Below are 10,399 nucleotides of genomic sequence, written 5' to 3'. Positions count from 1 at the left end.
CTGGATTGATATATCTGATGCAGTTTACAAGCTATGCTGACAAAGGCAGAGTAGTTTAGAAGTAACTTGAGCTTGAATTGTGGTTCTTGGTGTAGATGGCTTTTGGAATTTACAAGTTCTTTTGTGGTATCTTCAGAGATAATAAAGATTTTATAAATTTTATAAGACTTCTCGAGAAGTTTCTATCTCTACTGAATGGTGGTCTCAAGGTTCAAATTTCTATGGTGAATAACTCTAGTATTTTACACATGACCTTTATGAAATATAATCTTTTACACAATTAGAAGTAGCAAAAAATATAATGTTTTACCCATACAAGGAAGTCCAGCTCAACCATTCTTCTCTGAGAACAGAGATGATAGGTTGGTAGTACTTTTTCAACTATCTGCTCCGTGATTAAGCAGAAAAGCAAAATCCTAAAAATAAATGTTGCTGAAGTTGTGTTTGGTTTAATATGCATATTGAAGTTTTGATTTAGAGATACTAGACATTTCATATTGCACTTATGTTTTTGTTACAATTGTTTTTAGAACATGAGGGTAATTTTTTGTCAACTTCCTCAAACTGTAAGTATATCTGTAAGTGAAGTTAACGTTTAAAAAACTATAGATTTTTCCATTAATGAAAATATTTTGATCTCTGAAAACAGTCCACTATCCCGTGCTTCTGGATTATGCCACTTGACTCCAAGATGTGGCAATTGTTTTCCTATGGCTTTAGATCAAATCTTCTACAGAAGAAATAAATGCTAAGTTCTCTGCAAACACAGGAGTTAAATACTGATTGTGACCTTAAAAGTCTATATTGTAAACTGAATTGTTATCTGTTATCTTTTTGTTATCTTTGTCCTCTTTCCCCTAGTCAACAAAGCCCTTTTTGTTAACATTGATAAGACACCTTTTCTGACATCTTCATCCTGTTTATATGGATATCCTGAAACTCTTCAGTTCCATCATGTCTTCTATATTTTGTTCCATCACTTAATTTTCTAAAACATATTTTATTTGCATAATTTATTTTCTTAACTCTTGCATTTTCTTCTTATAGTCTTAGTTCTGCCTCCTGGAACTGTATGGATTTTGCATACAGTTTAGAATTTGATGTATCAGCTATTTCTCAAACTGTGAATTACAGTTTAAAAAAGGAATTTGAAATTTATGCAGGGTTGGTAACTCATGATTTTATTGCAAATCTGACAATATTTGATGGGGGGTTTTTACATGGCCTCTGGAGTCTTGTGATTATGTGAGAATCTCAGCTTTCACTGAAGAGAAAAAAAAAAGTAAGGTCTTAGCCCTCATGGTTGCAAAGCTTGATAGCGGAAGGTAAATAAACAGGACCCAACATTTATTTTGAGTCAATCTCATGATCTTTTGGGACTGATTCAAGATTTTTGAATAATTAGGGTTTGCAATACTGTTTCAGTTTGGGACTTAACTTTTTTGATTCTCTCTACATCATTGATTTGTAGATTGTTTGTTTGTTTTAGTACCTTCCCATTCAAATTCCACCTCCTCTAAACCTTGAATTGCCACAAACAAATGAAAAAGAGAATATTGATTCTAGTTTTGTAGTAACAAAGTTTTTAAAAATCGGTGAACAGAATCCTAATGGCAGATAGGCTATGGACCAGCTCCTATTCTTCCATGTAAATGGGGAACCACAGGGTTCCAGAACTTAATCTCCGTAGGATGAGTCCTCTACAGACCATCAGTATATGCAGTACGCTGGCAGGTTCCAAAGTTTGTGCTGACATGTTGGTCCTCCTGTGAGCAAGTCCCCATTAAAAAGGTTTGTGGCCACATCCCAGATAAAATTGCAATAAAACTATACTTAAAAGCACTCACTACCTTCCCAGACCACCTCTATGTTAAGACACCCTGCCACCAGTGCAGATTTGTTTTTTTTACTGATCTAATGTTGGTCCATGCCTGGAGAGTTAAAATAGAATTTTTCACTCAGTAAAAATTCCAGGCAGTCTTCCTTGGTAGGCAAGCCTCCCTCTGCCACCATTGTAACTTGCCATCCCTGTCCAGTCACTAATCAGTTCATCGGTCACAAGACACAGAAAGATTTCTTTGGCATAAAGAAAAGATTTCTTTTCCCCTATGACTAGAATAACTGGTCTTTCCTCCATTCTGGTATTTGAAGCAGCACAGCACCTTTTAAGGTTGCAGCATCCTGAAAAGGGTGCAACATCATCATCATTGCTGCTATGTCTTCAAATAACTGGCTACTCCCAGCTCCTCCCAAAAACTGTTTTGGATAGTTGGAAGGTAAAATTAAGTCACCATTTCTTCTTTTAGGAGAACTTCTTTAGAAAAGTTCTCAACAGGCAGAAGTTTGAAGTCAAAATGAAAATGCAAAGGGAATAGCATTCTTTTGAAACATTTTTTTTTCCTTTTTACTTCCAGCTACGTAGACCAAGAATAAAGTTGTCTGATTCAAGGGCACTCAACTTTGTCTCCTCTGTGTGTCTGCCAGAAACAAGTGCAACTGTGTAAGACTCAAAGGATGGCCTGACAACTGGGAGACCAGTCAGTGTTGATGACAGGATTCTGAATTTGGATGACAAAGCATTGGAGGAGCAGCTATGACTTGATAACAGAGGTGCACAAGATGTACTCCAAGCAATCAGAAAAGCACGTAGAGCTGGAGATGTAAAGGATGGAGACGGAGGAGGAGCTGCTTTCAGAGTATCTCCACCATGATTGTGAAATGAGGGAGTGAGATGTGGAGTCTTATAGGGATTGTTTGAGGAAACTATTCAAGATTGTGTGCCATAGGGGCGAACCCCAAAGAGCCAGGAGCCACATGGAATCATCTCTATTTACCATGTGCTACAAAATAGGCAGCACAATTCCTGGAGGAGCCAGCCAATGAACCATGAGGCATCACTATCAGCTGAACTCTACACCTGATCTAATGCACCAGAAAGAGATCAGATCCACGAATGATTTGTACAGTCCTCATAAGTGACGAGTTTTTATCTTATGTTTACACATACCCTTAGTGAAAGTATGTCTACACTACGAGATTAGGTCAAATTTATAGAAGTTGGTTTTTTAGAAATCGTTTTTATATAGTCAATTGTGTGTGTCCCCACACAAAATGCTCTAAGTGCATTAAGTATATTAACTCGGCAGAGTGCTTCCACAGTACCGAGGCTAGCATCGACTTTTGGAGTATTGCACTGTGGGTAGCTATCCCACAGTTCCTGCAGTCTCCGCCGCCCATTGGGAATTCTGGATTGAGATCCCAATGCCTAATGGGGCAAAAACATTGTTGCGGGTGGTTCTGGGTACATATCATCAAGCCCTCCGTCCCTCCCTCTGTGAAAGCAACGGCAGACAATCGTTTCGCGCCTTTTTTCCTGAGTTGCTTGTGCAGACGCCATACCATGGCAAGCCATACCATGCCATACCACGGCCCGCTCAGCTCACTGTCACCCTACATCTCCTGGGTGCTGGCAGACGCGGTACTGCATTGCTACACAGCAGCAGCTCATTGCCTTGTGGCAGCAGACAGTGCAATAGGCCTGATAACCATTGTCATCATGTCCGAGGTGCTCCTGGCCACCTGGTAAGGTTGTTCAGGAGTGCCTGGGCAGACATGGGTGCAGGGACTGAAATAGGAGTGACTCGACCAGGTCATTCTCTTTAGTTTTGCCAGCAGTCCTATTGTACCGTATTCTGGCGAGCAGGCAGGAGATGAGGATGGCTAGCAGTCCTACTGCACCATCTGCTGCCAGCCAAAGATGTAAAAGATAGATAGAGTGGATCAAAACAAGAAATAGACCAGATTTGTTTTGTATTCATTTGCTCCCCCGTCCCTCCATCAGTGAAATCAATGGCCGACAATCGTTTTGGTGAGGTCTGTCAGGGGCACCTTGAAAAATTTAATGGAGATTCAGTCCTGCCTGAAATACCCAGGGGAGGGATAGCTCAGTGGGTTGAGCATTGGCCTACTAAACCCAGGGTTTTGAGTTCAGTCTTGAGGGGGCCATTCTGTGTGACAGTTGTTTTTGTTTCTCCTTGGTGTAAATCCACCCCCTTTGTTGATTTTAATTCCCTGTAAGCCAACCCTATAAACTATGTCGTCAGTTGCCCCTCCCTCCGTCAGAGCAACGGCAGACAATCGTTCCACACCTTTTTTCTGTGCAGATGCCATACCATGGCAAGCATGGAGCCCGGTCAAATCACTTTGGCAATTAGGAGCACATTAAACACCACACACATTATCCAGCTGTATATGCAGCACCAGAACCTGCCAAAGTGAAACCAGGTGAGTAGGTGACGTCAACACGGTGATGAGAGTGATGAGGACATGGACACAGACTTCTCTCAAAGCATGGGCCATGGCAATGTGGGCATCATGGTGCTAATGGGGCCGGTTCATGCCGTGGAACGCCAATTCTAGGCCCGGGAAACAAGCACAGACTGGTGGGACCGCATAGTGTTGCAGGTCTGGGATGATTCCCAGTGGCTGCGAAACTTTCGCATGCGTAAGGGCACTTTCATGGAACTTTGTGACTTGCTTTCCCCTGCCCTGAGGCACAAGAATACCAAGATGAGAGCAGCCCTCACAGTTGAGAAGCGAGTGGCAATAGCCCTATGGAAGCTTGCAATGCCAGACAGCTACCGGTAAGTCGGGAATCAATTTGGAGTGGGCAAATCTACTGTGGGGGCTGCTGTGATGCAAGTAGCCAACGCAATCAAATATCTGCTGATATCAAGGGTAGTGACCCTGGGAAATGTGCAGGTCATAGTGGATGGCTTTGCTGCAATGGGATTCCCTAACTGTGGTGGGGTCATAGACCGAACTCATATCCCTATCTTGGCACCGGAGCACCAAGCCGGCAAGTACATAAACCGCAAGGGATACTTTTCAATAGTGCTGCAAGCACTGGTGGATCACAAGGGACATTTCACCAACATCAACGTGGGATGGCCGGGAAAGGTACATGACGCTCACATCTTCAGGAACTCTGGTCTGTTTCAAAAGCTGCAGGAAGGGACTTTATTCCCAGACCAGAAAATAACCATTGGGGATGTTGAAATGCCTATAGTTATCCTTCGACCCAGCCTACCCCGTAATGCCGTGGCTCAAGAAGCCATACACAGGCAGCCTGGACAGTAGTCAGGAGCTGTTCAACTACAGGTTGAGCAAGTGCAGAATGGTGGTAGAATGTGTATTTGGACTTTAAAGGGTTGCTGGTGCAGTTCACTGACTCGGTTAGACCTCAGTGAAACCAATATTCCCATTGTTATCACTGCTTGCTGTGCGCTCCACAATATCTGTAAGAGTAACGGGGGAGATGTTTATGGAGGTTGAGACAAATCGCCTGACCGCTGGTTACACGCAGCCAGACACCAGGGCGGTTAGAAGAGCATAGGAGGGCGCAGTGCGCATCAGAGAAGCTTTGAAAAACAGTTTCATGACTGGCCAGGCTACGGTGTGAAAGTTCTGTTTGTTTCTCCTTGATGAACCCTCTCCCTGGCTCACTCTACCTCCCTTGTAAGCTAACCACCCTTCCCTCCCCCCTTTGATCACCGCTTGCAGAGGCAATAAAGTCATTGTGCTTCACATTCATGCATTCTTTATTAATTCACACAAATAGGGGGATAACTGGCAAGGTATCCTGGGAGGGATGGTGGAGGAGGGAAGGACAAGGCCACACAGCACTTTAAATCTTTAAAACTTATTGAATGCCAGCCTTCTGTTGCTTGGGCAATCCTCTGGGGTGGAGTGGCTGGGTGGCCGGAGGCCCACCCACCGCGTTCTTGGGCATCTGGGTGAGGAGGCTATAGAACTTGGGGAGGAGGGTGGTTGGTTACACAGGGGCTGTAGTGGCAGTCTGTGCTCCTGCTGCCTTTTCTGCAGCTCAACCATACACTGGAGAGTATTAGTTTGATCCTCCAGCAGCCTCAGCATTGAATCCTGCTTCCCTCATCACGCTGCCACTATCTATCGGCTTCAGCCCTCTTCAGCCTGCCACTTACTCTCTTCAGCCCGCCACCTGTCCTCGCGTTCATTTTGTGCTTTCTTGCACTCTGACATTGTCTGCCTCCACGCATTTGTCTTTGCTCTGTCAGTGTGGGAGGACAGCATGAGGTCAGAGAACATTTTTTCGCGAGTGCATTTTTTTTGCCTTCTGCTCTTTGCTAGCCATTGGGAAGGAGAAGATCCTGTGATCCTTGAAACACATGCAGCTGGTGGAGGGAAAAAAAAGGGACATTGGTATTTAAAAAGACACATTTTATAGAACAATGGGTACACTCTTTCACGGTAAACCTTGCTGTTAACATTACATACATAGCTTATGTGCTTTCATTTCAAGGTCACATTTTGCCTCCCCCTCCCCGTAGCTAACAACAGGGAACATTTCTGTTCGGCCACAGGCAAACAGCCCAGCAGGATCGGGCACCACTGAATGTCCCCTTAAGAAAAGCATCCTATTTCAAGCAGGTGACCATGAATGATATCACTCTCCTGAGGATAACACAAAGATAAAGAACTGATGTTGTTTGAATGCCAGCAAACATACGCTGCAATGCTTTGTTCTGCAATGATTCCCAACTACGTGCTAGTGGCCTGGCGTGGTGGACAGAATAAGGCTGCCCTCCCCAGAAACCTTTTGCAAAGGCTTTGGGAGTACATCCAGGAGAGCTTTATGGAGATGTCCCTGGAGGATTTCCACTCCATCCCCAGACACGTTAACAGACTTTTCCAGTAGCTGTACTGGCCACGAATGCCAGGGCAAATTAATCATTAAACATGCTTGCTTTTAAACCATGAATACTGTTTAAAAAGGTACACTCACCAGAGGTCCCTTCTCCGCCTGGCGGGTCCGGGAGGCAGCCTTGAGTGGGTTCGGGGGGTACTGGCTCCAGGTCCAGGGTGAGAAACAGTTCCTGGCTGTCGGGAAAACCGGTTTCTCCGTTTGCTTGCTGTGAGCTACCTACAACCTCTTCTTCGTCATCATCTTCTTCGTTCCCCAAACCTGCTTCCATGTTGCCTCCATCTCCATTGAAGGATTCACAGCACAGGGTTGCGTTAGTGGTGGCTGAACCCCCTAAAACGGCATGCAGCTCATCATAGAAGCGGCATATTTGGGGCTCTGACCTGGAGCAGCCGTTTGCCTCTCTGGTTTTCTCATAGGCTTGCCTCAGCTCCTTAAGTTTCACGCGGCACTGCTTCGGGTCCCTGTTATGACCTCTGTCCCTCATGTCCTGGGAGATTTTGACAAATGTTTTGGCATTTCGAAAACTGGAACGGAGTTCTGAGAGCGCGGATTTGTCTCCCTATACAGCAATCGGATCCCGTACCTCCTGTTCGGTCCATGCTGGAGCTCTTTTGCAATTCTGGGACTCCATCATGGTCACCTCTGCTGATGAGCTCGTGTGGTCACCTCTGCTGATGAGCTCTGCACTCACCTGCAGGTTGCCACGCTGGCCAAACAGGAAATTGAAATTCAAAAGTTCGCGGGCCTTTTCCTGTTTACCTGGCCAGTGCATCTGAGTTGAGAGTGCTGTCCAGAGTGGTCACAATGTAGTACTCTGGGATAGCTCCCGGAGGCCAGTACCGTCTAATCGTGTCCACAGTACCCCAAATTTGACCCGGCAAGGCCGATTTTAGCGCTAATCCCCTTGTCAGGGGTGGAGTAAGGAAATCAATTTTAAGAGCCTTTAAGTCGAAAAAAAGGGCTTCGTCGTGTGGACTGGTGCAGGGTTAAATTGATTTAACGCTGCTAAATTCGACCTCAACTCCTAGTATAGACCAGGGCTGAGTTAGGGCATCTACTTGCCCTCTCTTTTTAGTCAATGAATTTCAGTAAAGGTGAAAAGAGAGGACATGCATAAGTACTATCTTTGAATACAAGGTAATTGCCTAGGTGCACCATACAGCAGCTCAAATTCACCATTCAGCCCCAGTGTGTGCTCCATACAGATCAAATAAGCACCCCTTATGTACAAAAGGCCTCCTCTATGGCCTTTGCTGTAACCTTTCTGCACTTGCTCAGTGTGTAGTTAAATTGCCTCTTGTCCAGATTACAGCTTCATCAACCAGTGCAGCAGAAGGTTCCCTGAATCACTTAAAATCACAGTAGGCATAATTGCCTCCCTCCCATACAAAAATAAAAACCATCCAAAAGCTTTTTTATTTTATTTTATTTTTTTTAACAGGAGGAAGGTAACAACGTACTATTTGACCAAACTGAAAGAGACCTGGAACACCCTGGTATTATGTATCCTTCCAGTGCATCCAGTATAAGTCTCCATCTATATGCCATGGAGGTTCACCAGGACCTGCATAACAATGGCCTGATCCTGTTAAAATAATTTGCTTGCTTGAAATGCAGGGCATAGGACAGGTACATGTCTGTCCCATAAGTCACACCTGTACAGTTCAGGAAGCCTATCCATTCAAACCCTTCAATTATTTCAGGAATATTTCCAATTATTATAAGCCTGGGCACAGCTCAGATTAATTGCCTTGCAAACCTCCATGATCACTGTGCCCAAAAAAACAGTTACCTCTCATCACGGCCATTCTTACCCATACGCAAAGTACGCAGCTGCATAGGGCATCAGGAAATTTGGGCCACCTGAGGAGTGCAGCAGGGTTTGGCCTGTACTCACCGGCGGCAGGAAGTGCAGTGACACAGCCACACCGCCGGTGAGTGCAAGGGGGTGGTTCCCCACTGTCTCCCAAGCTAGCCCTGCCCCCTGCCCTGTGGAGGCCTAGGGCCAGACCCCCCCAGAGGCCTGGGTCCCCACACATTTCCCCCCCACACCCCGCTGGGGGTGTGTGCTACGTAGGGCTCCAGAACAGCTAGGGACAGCCCTGCCTCATAACTGTTCTTCGAGATGTGTTGTTCATGTTGATTCCAGTTAGGTGTGTGCACACCATGTGCACAGGCGCCAGAAGGTTTTTCCCCTAGCAGTACCTATTGGACCAGCCCAGGCTTCATGGCGCCATATTTAGGGCCCTGCCGACCCATCGCCTCTCCAGTGCCTTCTTGCTGGATTACTCTGACCGAGGGGAAGGCGGGTGGTTTTGGAATGGATATGAGCAACACGTCTTGAAGAACAACAGTTACGAGAGGTAGGTAACTATTTTTCTTCATCGAGTGCTTGCTGGTGTTGATTTCAGTTAGGTGACTCCCAAGTCTTACCTAGGAGGCGAGATCGGAGTTCATGAAATCACTGATTGAAGCACCGTTTTTCCGAATGCTGCATCATCCCTGGCATGCTGGGTAATAGCATAATGGGAAGTGAATGTGTGGACTGAGGACCACGTTGCTCTCTACAGATCTCCTGGATTTGGAGCTGGGCCAGGAAGGCTGCTGAGGAAGCCTGTGCACTAGTGGAATGTGCTGTCAGCACAGGGGCAGGGACCATCGCCATGTCGTAGCATGCCCAGATACAGGATGTGATATCCTTTGGGAAGACACCAGGAGACCCTTCATCCTGTCCGCCACCACGATAAACAGCTGGTTCAACTTGTGAAACAGCTTTGTTCATTCAATATAAAAACCCAATGCCCACTGAACATCCAAGAAGTGGAGCCTTTGCTCCCGGTTGTTAGCATGAGACTTTGGGGAAAAGATTGGGAGAAAAATGTTTTGATTCTGGTGAAAGTGTGAGATGACTTTTGGGAGGAATGCCAGGTGTGGTCAAAGTTGCATCTTGTCCTTGTAAAAGAAGGTATAAGGAAGGTCAGATGTGAGGGCCTTGAGCTCAGACACCCTTCTAGCTGAAGTTATCGTGACCAAAATGCCACTTTCCATGACAAATAGAGCAGTGAGCATGTCACTAAGGGCTCGAATAGAGGCCCCATCAGCCTTGAAACTACCAGATTAAGGTCCCAAGCTGGGGTTGGTTGATGAACTTGAGGGTATAGCCTGTCTAGTTCTTTAAGAAAATGCTGCGCCATTGGGTTAGCGAATATGGAGCAGCCTGCCTCTCCTTGGTGAAGACGGTGGCCAGGTGAACCTTTATTAATGAGAGTGACAAGCCCTGCTGTTTCAGCTTCAGCAGGTTGTCCAAGATAAAGGGAATTGAAGATTGTGTGAGAAGGTATGGCTCTATGAGCACCAATCGAGAATCTCTTCCACTGGCTAAGTTGGTAGCCTGGACAAGGTTTTCAACCGCCAAGAAGAACCTCCCTAATGGGGTCCAAGCATGTGAGCTCTGTGGATTCAACCATGCAGTTTCCAAGCTGTGAGGTGGAGAGATTTGAGATTGGGATGCTGGAGTCGGCCATGATTGTGAGTGATCAGGTCTGGAATCAACAGCAGGGTGACTGATAACTCCAGCAGCATGGTGTACCAATGTTGTCGTGGCCAGGCTGGTACCACCAGAATCATCAAGGCTCCATCCCTCTGGATTTTGAG

Source organism: Dermochelys coriacea, chromosome 1, assembly GCF_009764565.3.
Source record: "Dermochelys coriacea isolate rDerCor1 chromosome 1, rDerCor1.pri.v4, whole genome shotgun sequence".
NCBI classification, from domain to species: Eukaryota; Metazoa; Chordata; order Testudines; family Dermochelyidae; genus Dermochelys; species Dermochelys coriacea.
The sequence above is the reverse complement of the archived record's forward strand: the minus strand, read 5'-3'. Positions refer to the sequence as shown.